Genomic DNA, 15,267 nt, shown 5'->3' on the forward strand with positions numbered 1-15,267 from the left:
TCCGTGTAACTTTTGATCCACTGGAGGGATTTGCCTGAATTTTGGAAGTGTTTATGTTTAAAGTATGCTGAGTCTGAATATGTGATTGTTATGTGGATACGATGTATGGTTGTAAAGTTATGAAAGTTATGTAAAAGTATATTTTGAACTGTACACATAATGGGATTAAGTGTCAAACTAAGGGGAGGGGATGTGTGGGAGGTAACATCTATGTTATTGGTTATTTTATGCCTCCCCCTGGGTGTGGCCTGTATGTGTACTCATGTAATAAAAACCAGGCTGGGTGCCCCAGCACCTCAGACCACTGCTTGACCTTCAACACGGAGCCTTGTCTCGTTCTTGGGGGGATTCCCTGTATGCTGTTGGAGATTGACTGCTAGGAGTGTAAGCTGATGTCTGCTTTTCCTATTCATCTGCTAGCAGCTATTCGTGAGGTTCCAGCTTGGAGTGCTATCTTATTCCCTGGTATGCAGTTCGGGAGTTTGATGCATTCACCTATATCCAATTCGTGAGTTTTTGATGTTCTGCAGTAGCTGTGCCTTTCTGAGAAAAGGGGATTATCGCCTAAACGGATTTTAACCCCTCATATGCTGAAACGGTCCGTTACACAGGTGTCAGTAAAGAAAAATGTTTCCAATTAATAAAACAGACTACTGGACATCTTGAACATTCCAAGCACTTCATGCATTTAGCTTCTATACTTAATACTTAAGTATGCTATAATTTGGGTGGTCAAGAGAGTTAAAAACAAAAAATTGCATTATTGTGCAGCTATTATTCTAAAAAGACAACCTTTGTCTCTCCAATAGCAGTTCATATAACTGGGGAGCGTAGCAAAGCCTTCTGGGCACCATAGTTCAGAGAGCAATTGATAACTGAAGAATCAATTGCAGAAACTCCCAATGTGCCCTTAACCCCTTAAGGACCAAACTTCTGGAATAAAAAGGGAATCATGACATGTCACACTTGTCATGTGCCCTTAAGGGGTTAAAGACCTGTTTGATTTACTGGATAAAGCCAATGCCTAGAAAAATACCTGCAGTTTTTGTAAATGTTAGGAGACAGCAGTTACATACAGTAACTGTCTTTTGGATTTCTTTATTTCATGCAACATCTATTCAATGCATAAAAAAATAAAATAAAAAGGGTTCCAGGCTTAGCTGTCCCTTTAAACTCTAAGCTAGAGGCCCAGGGTAACGTTTTACAAAAAGGCACGAGATAAAATTTCCATTCTAAAATAGCTTGAAGCGCACACTGTACTTTCCATTTCTAATCCTGTGAGACGGGTACAGCAATGTCACCCACTACATAGATATTGTACCCTAGCTGCTTTTACTCCGTTCAATTGAGTGAATTCAATGTTCTAAACCCTACACCCCCTAGAAGGTGCTTTTCATAAGAAACTGAGTCCAGCTTCTTCTGTAGTGACTTTCCAATTCTCAGGCTTGTTAACAAAATGCCCCAGTGGCCCCAACATGCTCTCAAGTAACTAGTCCCTGCAGCTCTAGCTAAAATCTTTACAGAGACACATTGTCTAACGCTTCCCTCAGTTGTGCTACATCTATAGAACCTACTCTCAGAATTCCCACCCAAAAAATGAGCCACAGCCAAGTCCTCTGCTTTATAAAGGGCCCTGATCAAGCCGTTATCCAATCAGCTTCTTTGTTTATCTGCACTTGCTCTAATTTGCCGTTGTTGTTGTTTTTTTCTTTCTTGTCTGATTGATTCACTAAACTTTATTTGTTCAGTGTCAGTGTGTCTGTGTTGCTGTTTATGCATCCAGTTTCCTATTTTCACTGGAATAGTAGTTAATGGAATGAAGCAAGAGTTAAAGGGATGCTCAAGGCACGCAGACCACTGGTGAGGACCTCCAGGGTTGCCGAAATCCCATAGGAAAGCATTGAATAATGCTTTCTTACCGGGAGGTCTAATGCGCGTGCCCGGCCATTGTCTTGCATCCGCATTAGGTCTCCCCTGCTGGCTGACGACGGCGGGGGAGGAGAGTAGGCGGAGCCTGACCAGCGCAGAGGGACATTGGCGCTGGACTCTGGTAAGTCACTGAAGGGGTTTTAACCCCTTCAGCAACTTGGGATAGGGGGTGGGAGGGAGAGGGGCACTGTAGGGTCCTGCAGTGCCAGGAAAACAAATTTGTTTTACTGGCACTGGGGAATCCCTTTAAAGCAGGATGAGGTCGTCGCAACCGCAGGCTTATTTACTAAACTGTGAATGGTTGGGAGTTTAAAGTCAGCTCAAAGTGAATTTCAAACGTAATAAGGCCAAAATAGCTGAAAAGGAAGCATAGCTGACTGGGGAATCTTTCCAGTTTCTCTATTTTGGCCTTAAACATTAAATTCCCAAATCAGACGTCCCAAGTATCCCCATTTAGGAGGGACAGTCCCTATTTTGGGCCTAATGCCCCTCCTTTATACAAACTCCATATTGTTAGTGCATCTGGGTGTATAACAGAGCTCCACATCAATAATACTCCCAGTATTGTGTCTGAGTGTATAACAGAGCTCCACAGCAATAATACTCCCAGTAATGTGTCTGCGTGTATAACAGAGCTCCACATCAATAATACTCCCAGTATTGTGTCTGAGTGTATAACAGAGCTCCACAGCAATAATACTCCCAGTAATGTGTCTGAGTGTATAACAGAACTCCACATCAATAATACTCCCAGTATTGTGTCTGAGTGTATAACAGAGCTCCACATCAATAATACTCCCAGTAATGTGTCTGTATAACTGAGCTCCACAGCATTAATACTCCCAGTAATGTGTCTGAGTGTATAACAGAGCTCCACAGCACTAATACTCCCAGTAATGTGTCTGAGTCTATAACAGAGCTCCACAGCAATAACACTCCCAGTAATGTGTCTGAGTGTATAACAGAGCTCCACAGCAATAACACTCTCAGTAATGTGTCTGAGTGTATAACAGAGCTCCACAGCAATAATACTCTCAGTAATGTATCTAAATGTATAACAGAGCTCCACAGCAATAATACTCTCAGTAATGTATCTAAATGTATAACAGAGCTCAACAGCAATAATACTCCCAGTAATGTGTCTGAGTGTATAACAGAGCTCCACAGCAAAAACACTCCCAGTAATGTATCTGAGTCTATAACAGAGCTCCACAGCAATAACACTCCCAGTAATGTGTCTGAGTGTATAACAGAGCCCCACAGCAATAATACTCCCAGTAATGTGTCTGAGTGTATAACAGAGCTCCACAGCAATAACACTCTCAGTAATGTGTCTGAGTGTATAACAGAGCTCCACAGCAATAATACTCTCAGTAATGTATCTAAATGTATAACAGAGCTCAACAGCAATAATACTCCCAGTAATGTGTCTGAGTGTATAACAGAGCTCCACGGCAATAATACTCCCAGTAATGTGTCTGAGTGTATAACAGAGCTCCACAGCAATAATACTCCCAGTAATGTGTATTTAAACTACAATAAATGTGTTTAGAAATCAGTCTGTGTAAATAAAATACATTGTTCTTGTTATAAATTAAATTTTAGTTGTATAAATTATTAGTGAGTCACTTAAAATTTCTCAAAGCAGCCCCACCTATGGCCATACCCCCACACACACCCCTAAAATTAAAGTGTCCCTCTTTGTCCATTTAAAATGTTGAGAGGTAAATACTTTCATGTCCAGAATATTGTCATCCCCTTATAATATTATAATCCCTCGGGTGTGCTCATTCGTACTTGTATTTTATTTATCCATCATGTACAATACATAGCTCCTAGTAAAGAAGGACATAAGAATGGAAAAGAGGATCTGAGGGATTTGTGCCCAATATAAGGACTGTCCCTCCTAAATAGGGACACTTGGAAGGTATGGAAGTGTTATTATTATTGGCATTTATATAGCGCCGACAGATTCCGTAACGCTTTACAATATTATAAGAATTGCGGGGGATTTTACTATAAATAGGACAATTACAAAAAACTTACAGGAACGATAGGTTGAGAGGACCCAAATGAGCTTACATGTTACATAGGTAAGTGTTTTTTCTTCTTACCTGTACTGTACCACTCACACTAGTATTCACTTCACTTTTCAAATCTGATATTATGATAAAATATCCTTCATGGTCAAGAGGTAGATGTAGTACAAGTTGGCCTACAATTAGCAATCGCATTGCCAGTTCTCTTTAAATTTTGGTTAGTGAATAGATGCACTCTGTTACAGATATATATATATATATATATATATATATATATATATATCACAAACAATACTACTTTCTACCACATGATGGCGCTTGCATCCAATGTAACCACTTAAACAATGAACTGAATTAATTCTTAAAGCTTGTGGTTACACAACATTGATTCTTGCAGGTCCTTTGGGATTAGTTCCACTTCAAACTGCAGCCTATTTACTGGCAGTAACAATGTGCCACAATCGAAAATACTAAATTTCTTAAAATGTCCACAACATACATTGATCAGTCACAACATTAAAACTACTAACAGGTGAAGTGAATAACATTAATCATATCGCTACAACGGTGCTTGTCAATGGGTGGGATATATTAGACAGCAAGGGAACAGTCATTTCTTGAATTTCTTGTGTTGAAAGCAAGAAAAATGGGCAACGAAAATATTATTTTAGTAGACATATCATGAAGCGCTACCGACAGACTGTTATGTAAAATGTTAAACCTTATTTATTGAAACATTGTAGATACAGAGTTAGAAAACAAAACAAAAACCCACAATGCATTTACTAAATGTATATAACCTCACAAAATTATATATAAATACGCAGTGTGGCAGTACATGCAATCAAATATAACCGTTGATAAAAACAAATGTCGAAATCCAGGATCCCCACTAAAAACAAAGCTCACATGATAATGGTGAATATATAGTGATCCGAATAAAGACACAACCAAGTCCTGTGATTGTCCAACGCATTTCTACAGTCAGTGACAGTATTGTCCTGTCAAATGAAATTTAGGTTTTCTGACCTTCTGTAGACCCCAACTGTGTGACTAGTGATAAATACTGCTTGCAGATATTTGATGGTTTTTAGTCCTCACTCTGCCGTGCCGGGACGTGGGGGGCAGGCAGGATCTCACAGGGACCAAAAAGCGGGTGGTCCGGTGATCGTCCGCTTGCTCCTATGCGTTTCGTGAAATGTTTTCACCTCTTCAAGGAGCACAAACGATCACTAATATACCTCCGTATGAATATATACCATGAGTTGGTGGATTATTTAGGGGAAATACACCAAACATACTTAGAACGTCTAAGGATCTGAAATGTGTGGTACATTTTCTAAATACACATGCCCCTGCAGCCTCACTGCTCAATCCTCTGCCATTTAGGAGTTAAATCCCTTTGTTTATGAACCCTAGTCACACCTCCCGGCATGTGACTTGCACAGCCTTCCATAAACACTTCCTGTAAAGAGAGCCCTATTTAGGCTTTCTTTATTGCAAGTTCTGTTTAATTAAGATTTTCTTATACCCTGCTATGTTAATAGCTTGCTAGACCCTGCAAGAGCCTCCTGTATGTGATTAAAGTTCAATTTAGAGATTGAGATACAATTATTTAAGGTAAATTACATCTGTTCGAAAGTGAAACCAGTTTTTTTTTCGTGCAGGCTCTGTCAATCATAGCCAGGGGAGGTGTGGCTAGGGCTGCATAAACAGAAACAAAGTGATTTAACTCCTAAATGACAGTGAATTGAGGAGTGAAATTGCAGGGGAATGATCTATACACTAAAACTATTTTATTTAGCTAAAGTAATTTAGGTGACTATAGTGTTCCTTTAAAGCCATTGGGTATTCTTACGATCAGATACTGGATGATTTGGCAGAGCTGCTGGTGTTTACGGTAAAGCCAAAACTTCTTACATGTGAGCACAAGGAAGAAGAAAAGGGACGGTAACTGTACCAGTAGAGAAGGAGAATAAAGAGAATGATGAAAAAGAGTGTTGAACAAAGTAACAGTAACAGTAATACGCAAATTGTGTAATACCAAAAGTAACAGGCGTATCACATCCGAGAGAACAGGGGACGCTAACTGAAGTGTATATTGAGAAAGCAATAAAACATAAAAGGCATCAATAAAATGTTATTTAGAGAAACTGCATTGGATGGAATTCTTTATGAAACAACATATTAATAATAATAAAAAAGGGAAATAAATGACCTATAGAAGAATGACCGCAAACTAGTTAAAGGTCTAGAATAGCAATAAACAGAGAATACGGCAACTATTTAGTAAAAATAATAAAAGAGGCGTACCCCATGCCTTGTGCGCCAAATGAGTCCATCTGGCGGAACAAGACTCATGGGCATAGTCAGCGTCAACTGTTTCTTGTATTGCTTTAAATTTAGCCACACGTGTACCAGCAGGGTACTACGCACATTTTATAAATATATAGATTTGTGTTTGTGACCTTGATGGTTAGAATACAAAATCTGGGCTCTAAAATTATATTGTTGAAAAGTCAATCTTGTACATGAATCACTGCTGTAGACTAAACTGGCCACTAGATGGCACTGTACAACATGAAATGTCATGGTAATGGTACATAGTAAATCTAACATGACATTAAACTCATATAATCGAATATTATATTGTGTCCGAATTTGGAATGTTTCTGTGTAACTCCTGTTACTTTTTATTGTCTATACCTGGGTACTCGAGTATTAATGTCTGATAGTGGAGTAATCTATGCTCTTTAGTTCAGCTGAAATTTCATTGAACCAGTATGTATGAGGAGTCATGTATGTTAGAAAGTAATAGACACCCGGATACCATATTACACCCCCCTCCCCTCTCTTTCTTCTACTCTCACTCACTCCCCTTCTCTTTATTTCTTTCCATCTCTGTCCCTCTCTCTTGCTCTTTTCCCACCTCTCTCTCTTTACCTATCCAGCTCTCTTTTTTCATCTCCCTCTCTCTTCCTCTCTCTCTCTCTCTTTCCCTCTCTCTTCATCTCCCTGTATTCCCTAAGTCTATGTAAAATCAGAACTCCATACCCTACAGGTGTGGCTGTCTCCATTAAGAATATTCTAACAAATGTTACAGTGGAAATGACCAGTTTGCATTATGAGCTGCTGTCTCACGTTGCTGAATTCTCGCTGTAGAATTAATATGATCTATTACAGAGTTTTATGTATGTTTTGGCAAAGCAGTTAAAATCCTGGCACGTCTACAGCACAGAACATCATTCTAAACTACTGTCTTATTATCTCCCGCACAAAATCTGAGTGACACCTCCTGCAGTTTCCATCAGTTTACCTTTACAGGGACCTTCATATGTTGCTGACACAGTGTGAAAGCATCCCACCATTACTCGCATGACTGAATTCTGCAATAGCATCAGATTCTGTCTCGGTTCTACCCTTTCCTTGCCTTACACACAGACACAGGCTATTACAATGACAACGACACTGTGTATCTGACAAACAGGCCGTATCAGAAACAGGAGTTTGGGTATTCAGAAGGGATATTTTATACTGACAAATATTGATGCTATTTGTCTGTCTGTCTATCATGCTATTGTTGACACAGAGATTTTAGATATTTTTGAAAGATATCGTACAGCCCACATGTGGAAATACTCAATGTGCTGGGATTTCCTGCATGCAGTATGGAGGGTAATGCTTTGTAATACACCCTGATCAGTTCTTTGTGCAGTTATCCAGATAGTCACATTATATACCAGGCCCGCTCTCTGATCACAGTGTGACCAAACTGCAGAGAATTGTCCATAGCTCCATGACCAAATGTCAAGTAAAACGTGTATATTTCATCTTAAATCTTAGATCATCAGATATAGAAAGAAAGTGAGAGAACAATGCTTATAGCACTGAATACTTTAATAATAAGATGATCCGTTGTGACAGACATTACACGTTCTCTTCCTTTTTTTCTGTTCCCCACCTCAAAAAGCAAGTCACATACAAGGAATAATCTGCCAGAGAATATTAAATATACCACAAGTCTGGAATCCCAGAATATCAAAACTGCCCTCAGCCTGAAGTCCCTGAATATCAAATCTTCCCCCAGTCTGGAGTCCCTGAATACTAAATCTACCTCCAGTCTGGAATTCCTGAATATTAAATCTTCCCCCAGTCTGGAATCCCTGAATATTAAATCTGCCACCAGTCTGGAATTCCTGAATATTAAATCGGCCACCAGTCTGGAATCCCAGAATATCAAAACTGCCCTCAGCCTGGAGTCCCTGAATACTAAATCTACCTCCAGTCTGGAGTCCCTGAATACTAAATCTACCTCCAGTCGGAATTCCTGAATACTAAATCTACCTCCAGTCTGGAATTCCTGAATATTAAATCTGCCACCAGTCTGGAATCCCTGAATATTAAATCTGCCACCAGTCTGGAATCCCTGAATATTAAATCGGCCACCAGTCTGGAGTCCCTAAATATCACATCTGCCACCAGTCTGGAGTCCCTAAATATCACATCTGCCACCAGTCTGGAGTCCCTAAATATCTTATCTGCCACCAGTCTGGAGTCCCTAAATATCTTATCTGCCACCAGTCTGGAGTCCCTAAATATCTTATCTGCCACCAGTCTGGAGTCCCTAAATATCACATCTGCCACCAGTCTGGAGTCCCTAAATATCACATCTGCCACCAGTCTGGAGTCCCTAAATATCACATCTGCCACCAGTCTGGAGTCCCTAAATATCACATCTGCCACCAGTCTGGAGTCCCTAAATATCTTATCTGCCACCAGTCTGGAGTCCCTAAATATCTTATCTGCCACCAGTCTGGAGTCCCTAAATATCTTATCTGCCACCAGTCTGGAGTCCCTAAATATCTTATCTGCCACCAGTCTGGAGTCCCTAAATATCTTATCTGCCACCAGTCTGGAGTCCCTAAATATCTTATCTGCCACCAGTCTGGAGTCCCTAAATATCTTATCTGCCACCAGTCTGGAGTCCCTAAATATCTTATCTGCCACCAGTCTGGAGTCCCTAAATATCTTTATCTGCCACCAGTCTGGAGTCCCTAAATATCTTATCTGCCACCAGTCTGGAGTCCCTAAATATCTTATCTGCCACCAGTCTGGAGTCCCTAAATATCTTTTCTGCCACCAGTCTGGAGTCCCTAAATATCTTATCTGCCACCAGTCTGGAGTACCTGAATGTCATATCTACCACCAGTTTAATAGCCCACAGGGGAAGGTAGGTATAAATTTGTTAAAAAGTAAGGAGGCGTGCACAGACAGAAAATTCCAGCTTTGATTGAAATTCTAAATGAGAAACAGAGGTGTTACAGATTAACACACATCTGGATACAAATGGCCCTACTTCTGTTGTACTGTATATCCAAGGACATTTATTATTATTTTAATTGCAAGTGAGACATTACATTACTACAGCACAAATATAATAAAGCAATGTAAGCAAATCTATAGAATGATTGTGTTACTGAATTTATATGGGAAGAGGAAAAAGTTACAGGATGAAAAGACATGTTAGATCTGGTCCTCAGGAAATCCCTCTACCTTCTTCTGCTACATATAATTTCTTACTATTTCCACATAGAGGCCAAAGGAAGTGCTTGGTTTAACATTACTGGATTCATGTGGACTTAATGGACTCAATATAACAAGTTTCAGGAGTTGCTGAACTGAATATCTTGAAGTATTTTTTTGTGTGGGTACGGCCATAAAACCATGACTGCAACATCAAGACTAAGTGCATTAAGTACTGTGATTCAAAGGGGCAATGGCAGCATGATTTCAGAATGGTCTAGAGCAGGGGTTCCCAATGAAACTTTTCCCCCGAAAAAAAAAAATGGTGCCATTTTTTGTATGTGTCGGTGTGTATCTCTGTGCTTGTATGTACCAGTGTGTGTATGTGTATATCTGACACACAGATACACACCTTGACACACAGTGTGTATCTGTGTGTGTGTATGTATGTATCTATCTGCGTGTCAAAGTGTGTGTATCTGTGTTTGTATGTGTCTGTGTATCACGGTGTGTGTATCTGTGTTTGTATGTGCCAGTGTGTATGAATCTGACACACAGATACACACACTGACAGATAGTGGAATACAGATACACACACTGACACAGATACACACACCTTGACACACAGTGTGTATCTGTGTGTGTATATGTATCTGTGTGTCAATGTGTGTGTATCTATGTTTCAAAGTGTGTGTATCTGTGTTTGTATGTGTCGGTGTGGCAAGGTGTGTATATATGTGTTTATATGCGCCAGTGTGTGTATCTCTGTGTCAGTGCGTATCTGTGTGTGTGTGTGTGTGTGTGTATGTATCTGACACACAGACACACACACACACTGGCACATATGGGCATACAGATATACACTGACACATACACACACTGACAAACTCAGATACACACACACTGCCATACACACACACAGGCACATACAAACACCTTGATACACACTGGCACATACACCCACTCACATACACGTACACACAGTGACACATACACAAACCTTGACACACAGATACACACATACTCTTTGACAGACACACATACACTCTTACTGACAAACACACATGCTCTTTGACAGACACACATACACTCTCACTGACAAACACACATACTCTTTTACAGACACACATAGAAACACATATACACTCTCACTGACAAACACATACACTCTTACACACTCACTGACAAGCACACATTCACTCTCACTGAAAAAGACAAATATTCTCTTTGACAGACACACAAACACATACAAACTCCCTAACAGACAGACATACATTTTTTTTTTTTTTACATTTTACTCCACCCAGCCCCCCTACCTTTAGGAGTACTTGCATGGAGTCCCTGTGCTCCAGTGGGGCTGCTGGGTGGCTGGCGAGCGGTCCCTGGGGTCCAGTGGGTCTGCTGGGCGGCTGACGAGTGGTCCCTGGGGTCCAGTGGGGCTGCTGAGCGGCTGGCGTGCGGGTGGCGAGGAGCAGTGATCCCTCGCACGCCTCTTAGTGATGCTGGAGCCGGAGTGACGTCAAATTCCGGCTCCAGCACCACTGCTGTGCGCGTTAGGGAGCTGAGCAGGGAGATCACTGCTCTCTGCTCCCTCGCCATCCGCGCCCATTTTATTTTTTTAACTTTTGGCGGAACCCCAATTGGTGTTCCAACACCAATTGGGAAACGCTGGTCTAGAGATATTCCCCTATTTTAGTTTCCATGCACTACCTCCAATAGCAAATTACTTTATCTAATGCATTCTAAGTTCTTACTGTTCCACACTAGAGTTGTATATTATTAGTGATTAGGGTTTATAGACCTAATGTAAAGTCTCTGATGCAAGCATAACATTTATATTTCTTAAAGCGGCACTGTCATGCCGAATTCCGTTTTTTTTTAACCCCCCTCCCGCCTCAACTACATCCAATCGACCCCCTAGTCACCCCCAAATGCCCCTATGCCCCCCACATTACCTATTTTTTATTCTTTATTTTCTGCCCCGATCTATATTCAGGGCGCCGCCATCTTTGTGTGGGTAGGTGAAGTCCCTGTGGGACACGTCATCTACCCACACTAGATAGCCCTGAGATTCCCGCACATGCCCAGTGAAACATCTGGACATGCGAACGGGAATTTCACCTATTCATTCATTCATCAGACAGACGAATGAATGAATAGAAAAAATCAGACGAACAAACTAACACTGAGTATCAGTGTTCGTTTGTTCGTTCAGTTTATTACAAGGAGGGAGCTACCGGCGTGCAGCTCCCTCCTTGCAATATGTAAAGACAGAAGCGGTGGGGAGCTGTGCTCCCCACCACTTCATAAGCCCCCCAGGTCCCCTCCTCACTCTATGGGGGTCAATATGACCCCCATAATAGCACAAGGGAGATTAAAATCTCCCCAATGCCCCTACTCGCTATACCGCGAGTAGGGGCATGTCCACTAAACAGTGAGCAGCCTGTGGCTGCTCACTGTAAAAAAAAAAAAAAAAAAGGGTAATAAGGGGGGGACGGGGGACCTACTGTCCTCCCCCGCCGGCCCCCACCCCTGGATGGCGGGTGGGGGCCATAATGGGAATGAGGGGGGACCTACTGTCCTCCCCTCAGGCCCCCACCCCTGGGCGGCGGGTGGGGGCCATAATAGTAATAGGGGGGGGGGACCTACTGTCCTCCCCCCCCCGGCCCCCACGCCTGGGCGGCGGGTGGGGGCCATAATAGTAATAAGGGGGGGGGGACCTACTGTCCTCCACCCCCAGCCCCCACCCCTGGGCGGCGGGTGGGGGCCATAATAGTAATAGGGGGGGACCTACTGTCCTCCCCCCCGGCCCCCACCCCTGGGCAGCGGGTGGGGGCCATAATAGTAATAAGGGGGGGGGGGACCTACTGTCCTCCAGCCCCCGGCCCCCACCAAATTCCAAAGAACTTTCCCACGCTTGTAAAATGACACAGAGCACTGTGATTGGATGGATTTCAAGCCATCCAATCACAGTGCTCTGTGTCATTTTACAAGCATGGGAAAATTCCAAAGAACTTTCCCACGCTTGTAAAATGACACAGAGCACTGTGATTGGATGGATTGAAATCCATCCAATCACAGTGCTCTGTGTCATTTTACAAGCGTGGGAAAATTCCAAAGAACTTTCCCACGCTTGTAAAATGACACAGAGCACTGTGATTGGATGGATTTCAAGCCATCCAATCACAGTGCTCTGTGTCATTTTACAAGCGTGGGAAAATTCCAAAGAACTTTCCCACGCTTGTAAAATGACAAAGAGCACTCTGATTGGCTTAAACCCTACAATCAGAGTGTTCTTAGGCTAATTGCAGGGCGGGGCAAGGCTTTATAAGCCTTGCCCCGCCCTGCGGAGCTCAGTCTGCGCGGAGCCCTCCATGGGTGAAGACGGATTATTTTTAGGTGCGCTCGGGTTTTTTCTTTTTCGTCAGGGTTTTTTTTTTGCGCTCGGGTTTTTTATTTTATTTTTAGTTCGACGGCTATGATGGTTTTTTATTTGGCCTTTTTTGGGGCTGAAAAATGAAGATTTTAGAAAAAAGAAGACGTCGAATGGTAAGTTTAATTTTACTTTACAGGTTAGCAATTTTATTCCCCCCTCACTATTTTTTAGGGTGAGGGAGGTAGGTAGGGGCATTTTTTATTTGGGTGGGGGGTGGGTGACTAGGGGCTTGGGCACCCCTAGTCACCTTGATGGGGGGGGGGGGAATTTACTTAGTGCCCCCACCCGCCGCCCAGGGGTGGGGGCCGGGGGGGGCAGTAGGCCCCCCCTCCTTATTACTATGATGGCCCCCACCCGCCGCCCAGGGGTGGGGGCTGGGGGGGGAGGACAGTAGGTCCCCCCCCCTCTTATTACCATTATGGTCCCCACCCGCCGGCCAGGGGTGGGGGCCGGGGGGGAGGACAGTAGGTCCACCCCCTACTACTATTATGGCCCCCACCCGCCGCCCAGGGGTGGGGGCCGGGGGGGGGGAGGACAGTAGGTCCCCCCCCTACTACTATTATGGCCCCCACCCGCCGCCCAAGGGTGGGGGCCGGGGGGGGAGGACAGTAGGTCCCCCCCTTCTTATTACCATTATGGCCCCCACCCGCCGCCCAGGGATGGGGGCCGGGGGGGAGGACAGTAGGTCCCCCCCCCCCCTTATTACCATTATGGCCCCCACCCGCCAGCCAGGGGTGGGGGCCGGGGGGAAGGACAGTAGGTCCCCCCCCCCCCCTCCCTACTACTATCATGGCCCCCACCCGCCGCCCAGGGGTGGGGGCCGGGGGGGGCAGTAGGCCCCCCCTCCTTATTACTATGATGGCCCCCACCCGCCGCCCAGGGGTGCGGGCTGGGGGGGGAGGACAGTAGGTCCCCCCCCCTCTTATTACCATTATGGTCCCCACCCGCCGGCCAGGGGTGGGGGCCGGGGGGGAGGACAGTAGGTCCACCCCCTACTACTATTATGGCCCCCACCCGCCGCCCAGGGGTGGGGGCCGGGGTGGGGGAGGACAGTAGGTCCCCCCCTACTACTATTATGGCCCCCACCCGCCGCCCAAGGGTGGGGGCCGGGGGGGGAGGACAGTAGGTCCCCCCCTTCTTATTACCATTATGGCCCCCACCCGCCGCCCAGGGATGGGGGCCGGGGGGGAGGACAGTAGGTCCCCCCCCTCTTATTACCATTATGGCCCCCACCCGCCAGCCAGGGGTGGGGGCCGGGGGGGAGGACAGTAGGTCCCCCCCCCCCTCCCTACTACTATCATGGCCCCCACCCGCCGCCCAGGGGTGGGGGCCGGGGGGGAGGACAGTAGGTCCCCCCCTTTATTACCATTATGGCCCCCACCCGCCGCCCAGGGGTGGGGGCCGGGGGGGAGGACAGTAGGTCCCCCCCCCTCATTATCTTTATGGCCCCCACCCACCGCTCAGGGGTGGGGGCCGGGGGGGGGGACAATAGGTCTCCCTCACTTATTTTACTTTACAGCCCCCACCCGTCGTTTAGGGGTGGGGGCAATATTTTTTTTTTGTAAATTTTTTTTTACAGTGAGCAGCCACAGGCTGCTCACTGCTTACTAGACATGCCCCTACTCGCGGTATAGCGAGTAGGGGCATATTATTTACTAATAACAAGTCATTTTTACTTAGTGTTAGTAAATTTGGCTGAAAGACCAATTCAGGTCTTTCAGCCTTTTAGTAGATAGCTCCCTGATACCGTGGGAATTAGGGAGTTATCTACTAAGCGGCTGCAAGATGCAGCCACAGCAATGAATAGGATCGGAGTTTAATTCATTTGAATGAAATTCCGATCCGAACAAAGTACCGAATTGCATCCTAACACCAATGGAGAAACAGTGCTCATTCTGTTAGGATGCAATTCGGCAGTTTTGCCGGCGTTCTGTCTAAGTGACAGGACGTTCGGCAATACTGACAGGAAGCATTGTGGGAACTGGGAGGAAAGCTAGGGATCATGGGAAAATTGCTCTGACCAGCGGAAATGAAGCACACTTTGCTCCTCCGCTGGTCAGAGCTGGTCAAGCGGAGGAATCCTCCATAAGACAGAGTCCCTACTTTGTCTTATGATTTTAAAGAAAACTAAAGAAGACAGGAAGAAAAGAATAACAGATCCCGAGAGAGGCGGAGAAGAGGAAGAGATTGAGGAAAGGTAAGTTCGGCATGACAGTGCCGCTTTAAGGTCGGGTTCAAATCTCTATGTGCGTACGTGCATTCAATTATTTCTCAAGATGACAGAACCCATCATATTAAATAATAAACATTCAAACCTGCTGATATATATAGTTTCATGTT

This window comes from Pelobates fuscus, chromosome 2 (genome assembly GCF_036172605.1).
Source record: "Pelobates fuscus isolate aPelFus1 chromosome 2, aPelFus1.pri, whole genome shotgun sequence".
NCBI classification, from domain to species: Eukaryota; Metazoa; Chordata; class Amphibia; order Anura; family Pelobatidae; genus Pelobates; species Pelobates fuscus.